The 7,392-nt window shown below is 27.2% G+C and overlaps 1 long non-coding RNA gene across 2 annotated transcripts; it reads left to right on the top strand.

Annotated features, from left to right (window-relative positions):
* Positions 1-2,655: 2,655 nt before the first annotated feature.
* On the top strand, positions 2,656-5,020 carry LOC145068757 (uncharacterized). 2 transcript variants are annotated; one of them, XR_013689108.1, is made up of 3 exons: positions 2,703-3,820; positions 4,215-4,292; positions 4,753-5,020. It is a non-coding gene; the product is annotated as an uncharacterized LOC145068757 (long non-coding RNA). The 2 variants fall into 2 exon arrangements; XR_013689109.1 differs by lacking the exon at positions 4,215-4,292 and having other exon boundaries at positions 2,656-3,820.
* Positions 5,021-7,392: the final 2,372 nt, after the last annotated feature.

The following is a 7,392-nucleotide window of genomic DNA, read 5'->3' as shown; positions in this document are numbered from 1 at the left end:
TTGTTCCACCATGTACGAGATGTTTCCATAAATATGCAAGTGGCGAATTTAACCCAACGATTCTTAGCACAACAGTTGGTTTGGAAGATTGATTCCATTTCTTTCATCTAGTGGGTTAAACCAATTTATTCTTGAATTCTTGATTGATGTTAAGAAATCCCCCGGTTTTAATAATTGATAATGTGTCATGTGGAAATATGGTATAAAAATAAGTCTTATATCATAGTGGTTCGACTCTACTTATTCTATATTATATTTTAGTATATTGTAGTAGTGACTTGTTATTATTTGTGTTATTTTATCGATTTCATTTGTTGGTTTGATATCCAAATAATATGTATTATAAAAGTGATAAATATTTTAAAAGATGTCCTTTTTCTAAAGTCAATTCACCATAAAACCATTTACTTGTAAAATGCATAATCAAGTATATATAATAGTTGGTAGAGATACCAAAAAGCTCATGTAATGAAAATATATTGTCATATGGGCATATGTGCCCAAAATACTATGTACTCACATTCTCATTATTGTATGTTGTTAATTCATAACGCTCTCCTAGCACCCGAAAGCTTAATGAACACCTCCAACATTTAATTATCTATACATACAAAAGCTAAATGAACACCTACACCCATTTTTAAGAGAAATCATTGCTAATTCATTTGAGATGACCAAATTAGGTCACACATAACCTTCAAATATCCCAAAAAAAAACTTTGTCATTCCTTTTATAAAAGTATTATGGCCCTGTAGAACCCTTTAGAATGGGAATCATGATCAACATGTGAAAATTGAATAATATTGGACAAAACATTACACAACCGGGTAAATTTTGCATTGCACAAAACCCGAATGGTTTTTGGTGTTTAGGTTTGAAAAAAAAAAAAAAAAAAAAAAAAAAAAAAAAAAAAAAAAAAAAAAATACTCCTTTTGTCCACGAGCTCTACTCAAATCAACTTCCAGCTCACGGGGAATGATTTCTACCGGACTAAGTTCAATCTAAGGAATTAGAAACAATATTCTAACACCCATTTCATCATCAATTAACACCTTAAATCCATATCACCATTGAAATCAAGTTTTCAACATTTTTATCATTCCAGCTTCCTAAATTTATCAGATTGATAAGTTGATTTTTATGCATCATTTTCACAATTTCTTAATATTTTTCGCGACATATCGTATATATTTCGCATGCAGTTCATGCGTTTCATTACATCATTTGTTTGGAACCATATTACCCATTTAAGTTTAATTTTTTGCAGATTTATAGCACTGCACGATCTTAATCTAATGGTTGGATTGAAAGGTAAATGTGACCAGATTGAGCTGATATTTTACACATGTCGTCCCAACTTATTGATCTTAAATCTGAACAGTGGAGATTGCCTTTTGATTATGTTTGATGCATATTACGAGCCATGTGACCAGCAATGTAAATTTGTCAAAAAATGAGCAAATGTCAGTCAATTTAAGTGACTATTGGCAGTCCATTTAAAAGGGTTTCAAGTCCATTATTGCAACTTGCAGCCCAATAATATCACAATCAAGATCCCACTTTGTTATTTTTATTGCATCCCATATATGTGTCTATGGCACCCATTTAGGTGATATTTAATGTTCAATTTTATGATTAAAAGCTATTTATATTATCACCTTGGAGACCCACCATGAATAAAAAAAATTTGGCAGCCACCTTTATAATTAAAATCAGCCTATATCTTCTTTATTCCAATGAGGGACCAAAACCATTTTCTAGATGTGAGGAGTAAGAAAAAAAAATGGGGGATCGGTTATTGGGAAGGCAACTTCATACACATGACAAAAGAAAAAAAAAATGATTAACTAGAAGTTTCTTTTTGGTTGTAAGTTTTAACGCCGGCATAACTCGGTATGCATAATTCGGTACACCCGCATAAGAATAATGTATAAAAAATATTATTGGTGAATAAATAATATTTAAGTTCGTATTATGAGAGTATAAATAATGGTTGTGAAATAATCTTTCAATATATATATATATATATATATATATATATATATATAGGTTCAGGTTTAATTTTATAAGACCGTAGCACAAAATCTAAAAATAATTTTAAAATGCAAAATAAGTGGAAAATTCCAAAAAAAAAAAATTTAAATATTATTTTCGAAACTTGAATTAACTAAAAAAAATAAAAAAAAATCCCGTTTTTTTTTAAAAGTTAGTGAAATATTCTAAATAGAATATTACAATAGAATATTACACTGATATATTCTAAAAAATAATTTTAAAATGCAAAATAAATGGAAAAATCTAAAAAAAAAAATTTTAAATATTATTTTTGGAACTTGAATTAACTAAAAGAATAAAAAAAAATTCTATTTTTTTTAAAAAAATACGTGAAATATTCTAAATAGAATATTACATTGTACATATTTTAAAAATAATTTTAAAATGCAAAATAAATGGAAAAATCAAAAAATTCTTTTTTAAATATTATTTTCGGAACTTGAATTAACTAAAAAAAATAATTTTAAGCCGTCTCACATGAACCTAATATATATATATATATATATATATATATATATATATATATATATATATATATATATATATATATATATAAGGTTCAAATGAGAACCATTAAAGGTTAAGAACTAAACTACCATTAAAGATACTTTTGTCTATTTAATATAAAAATAAAAAAAACACAACATTTTAACAAAAACTACGTTTTAAAATCGGATATATCAGATCCTTTCAAATTCGTACACCATTTTTTGAAGAACACACACTACTTATTAGCACCACCACCATCGCCTCCATCACCACCACCTACCGTCTTTATCACCTCCGTCTACCGCCTCTATCACCACCGCCACCAGCAGAGAACCACTGTCGGAAGACCGCCTTCACCTCTGTCCACTGTCTTTGTTCTACCACCGCCCCCACCACTCTCGATGTCCAACTTTATGATTTTCCGGTAGCCTCTAGATCTACGATTTTCCGGTCACTGTTGCACTAGATCTTCCAGATCTATGATTTCCCGACCACCGCCACTTCATGTGCTTCTCGATGATGCTCTGCAACGATCACGAATAACAGCACCTCCATGATCTTAGGTGAGAAACAACTAAATCTATATCAGATATGACATGTTCAAGCTCTAACACCGGCGAACACCACCATTGCCTTTATCTGCCGCCACCACCACTGATGTCCATCGGCTCCAGTGAAACTCCTCCACGTCACCTACATCACCTCCTCCTCTTCTTATCGGTGAGACCAGATCTAGAAGCTCTGACGAACAACGAGATCTACGATTTCTAACAGATCTCTTCCTCGTCTTCTCCTCCGACGATTTCTTCCGTCTTCGTCTCCTCCGTTATCTATTTCGTTTAAACTATCAGCAACAACGACGAAGGGCAAAACACATCTAAGTAAGCGATGTTTTTTCCGTTGACGTCTTCCAACGAGATGTTCCGACTGCTGTTTAGGCTTTCCGATGAGTTCAACATGAACAAGTGTGTTGTTTGGTCACGAGTTCCGGCAAAGACCCGTTTCGACGAGTATTTTATGTGTTATTCAACGATTATCGTTAAAAATAAACTGGAGATTTGTGAGAAGTGAGAGCTCGAAATTACTCTCTGGTAATGTTATGGGAGACATTTTGAACAGTTTAAGATGATGTATCACATGATGAATGTGTGCGCATGGGTGATTGGATGTTAGGCGTGCGAAAATTGGCTGACATATCTAGATATGAATAGTTATTAGCTATTTTCTATATTTCTTGTTGTGATGGAGCCAGTGAAGTCAAAACATCATAATGAGGTATACTCTCCAATTTTTTAGATTTAATTAGTTTTTTCCATTGTTTATATTTAATTAGTATGACATATCTAACTAGGAGACAACTTCCATAAATATATAAATATAACGTAAATGATTTTTTGATGTAGGATTAGTTATGTAGAATTTAAGAAATAGTTATTAATAATTATACAATAAACGGTAAGCTCCATAAATATATAAATGTATAATAAATGAGTTTTAATTATGTCGATTTTAAATATAAATATTAAACTGTGAATGATAGTTTCGAACATGTATTATGAATTATATGAAGAGCCTTGAACTACTCTATTAAACCATAAATGAATGTTTTAAACTATAAGTTTTAAGTTGAGAAATATAAATATATAATTTTGTATATTAAATTGTGAAGTGACGGTATTGACTCGAAGGAGCATGACAATCTCAACGATGTAAATCACCTCAAATCTCGAAACAATGTGCACAAAAGGTGAGTGATGAAATGCCTTAACGAAATCTATAGGTTTTTAAGTTATGAATAAATGTTTAAAATTTTGTATTAAGATATGAATTGGTGTTTATATTATGTATTGTACTACGAATGCTGATTTTTTGACGCATTAATTTGTGAAATAGTGTCTAAAATATTGAATTAAGCTTTGAATTAGTGTTTGAAATGTTGTAGTAAACTGTGAATTCTGGTTTTTTTTAATCTAGATCTGAATTTTATACCTATAATGAGTTGTGAATTTAGTGTATTAAATTATGAATATGTGTTTTTATGCATTAATTTGTGAATATGTAAGTTATTAAGCTGTGAATGTGCATTTTTTTATGTACTAAGTTGTGAATTAGTGTCAGAAATATTGAATTAAGTTGTCAATTAGTGTCTGAAATGTTGAATTAAACTGTGAATTCTGATTTTTTTTCATTTGGATCTTATATTTTAGGGAAGGATGTTGGCGGTGTTGGCATTGACGCTTGGTGGTGGCAATGGTTGATGGTAGTGTACGGTAGTTGGCAGTGTTGATGGTGGCGGTAGATGTTATATTTCTCACTCATGGTCTTCGTTGATTTCAGATAAATTATCATCTTTTATGATTCATACAAATGTTTTTCTTTTGATGTTTGCTTCTGAAGTATTACATAATTTATGTATCTATAAAACTATAAATTACTTGTTTGTACACTGAAATATGAGATTATACTTGTAAATAAGTTGTGAATATATTGTATTAAACTGTAAATTTATTCACAACTTAGTATAATAAATTCACAATTTAATAGATAAAATCCCTCTAGATATGAACATATAAATGTTAGTTTTAAGTTAAAGAATATAGCTGTGCATATATAATTTTTTGAGTATTAAACCTTGAATTATTATTTTAAGTTGTGAAATTTGTATATTAAACTATGAAGTGGTTGTATTAAGATATGAACTAACTATATTAAGTTGTGAATTTTTTATGAATTTAGTTTTTACTTTTGACATATGTGAAGAAAGAATCATTATATATATATATATATATATATATATATATATATATATATATATATATATATATATATATATATATGATTTTCTGTAATTTTAAATAAATTATATTAAATTTAAATTGTGAATATTGTGTAAATTAAACTTTGAAAAAACACCAACCCTTAGATCTAAAGTTATAAATATAAGTTTTAGTTAAGAATATGACATTTTTGTGTATTAAATTGTTAATTTATTATATAAAGCTTTGAATTTTATATATTAAACGATAATTGACTATATTAAGTTGTGAATTGGCTGTATATTGGAATTTTTGTGTTAAAATATAAATGACTTATGTAAGAATTTTTGTATTAATTTCTTGTGAATAGATTTATATTTTGTGTTGTATAAGTATGTAAGAATGAATTAATATTTATATTTATTTTGCATTAATAGGTGAATTAATCAGTTTATTAAACTGTGAATGTAGTATTTAACATGTCTTTGCATGACTTTATATAGAGACCTCACTTGAAAAAAAGAATTGCTGAAATGTTGGTAGATGTGGTTGGTGGCATCATATGGTGGTTGTGGTGGTGGTAGAGTTTGAGTTTGATTTTCCAGAATTTGAGAATTATTGTAAAAATGGTTATATTAAGTTGTGAATTTTTTATATTAAACTGTAAAATGGACTGTATAAACTTGTGTTTATATAAGTTTTGTACTAAAATATGAATGAACGTATTAATTAAAATATTAGACTAAAAAATCACGATTTTGCACTTTTCTTATCAAAAAGTCAAAAATAAAAATTTAAACATAATATTCACAACACATATTTACTTATTAAAAGAGTGTTCTTAGGGTTCTTAATTTTTTGTGGTTCTCATTTGAACCACTCCCTATATATATATATATATATATATATATATATATATATATATATATATATATATATATATATATATATATATATATATATATATATATATATATATATGGTTAAGTTCATGTGAGACGGTTTAATTTTGTGAGAGTATGAGACCAATTTTTCCTAGTGAAATATTCTAATATTCTAAAACAACAATTTTAACATATTTTATATTGAAATATTCTAAAACATATAATGTTAGAATATATTGCATATTCTATTTTTACGAATATTAGAATATCTAGAATATTTCACTAAAAAAAATTTGGTATCGTTTCACAAAATTATGTTCGACTCAAATTAACTCTTATTTATATATATATATATATATATATATATATATATATATATATATATATATATATATATATATATATATATATATATATATATATATATATATAAGAGTTAAATCTTAGCATTGGATCAGTGAAAAATAAAATCTTTCGTGAAAGTATATTTTTACATTTATTATTATTATTTTAAAGATTTCAAATTTCAAAATGTCTTGGGGTAATTTAGATATTTTGTGTATCTTTTTTTAAGGAAACAACATAATGAATTTTAAATTTTTAGGAAACAAATTTATTATTGTTATTTACAATAAAAACTTATTTTTTATGAAACATTACAGTGATAATATAAAAATTAAAAATGTAAATTTATGAATGTTGTGAAAACATAAACATTCTTTGAAGAAATAAAAGATATTTCGGTAAATATAAAAAGTAATTACAATTCCAATTTTGTAAACATTATTTAAACAATCTAATATTATCTTAAGAATCAAAGAATTCTAACAATGAAGAATCTATCAATTCTAACTATTCTGGTGCTATGCTACAAAATTCCTCTTTTATCACATATTCCTTTTTGCATTCTAATGTATCAATTTCTTCCCATTATGCTCCCTATGAGTTCTTCACTATCCACACTTTCTAGTAAAAACTCCATGTTACATCACCGAAAAAACAATGTTTTCAATTTTTGTTTTTGGTTAATTTATGTTCTTCAAAGGTTCAAGAATTTGTGCGTGCATAATGAAACCTCATCTTTACCTTTAAGTTATTTTACTGATATATGCTCTTAAAATTTGTATAAGAATTTGTAGTTTTACATTTGAATTCTTTGATTGATTTATGATCTTTCAAGCTTCAAGAATCCGTGCATGAAAAACCC

This window comes from Lactuca serriola, chromosome 8 (assembly GCF_051521515.1).
Source record: "Lactuca serriola cultivar US96UC23 chromosome 8, Lser_US96UC23_V15, whole genome shotgun sequence".
Lineage (NCBI taxonomy): Eukaryota > Viridiplantae > Streptophyta > Magnoliopsida > Asterales > Asteraceae > Lactuca > Lactuca serriola.
The sequence above is the reverse complement of the archived record's forward strand: the minus strand, read 5'-3'. Positions and strand labels throughout refer to the sequence as shown.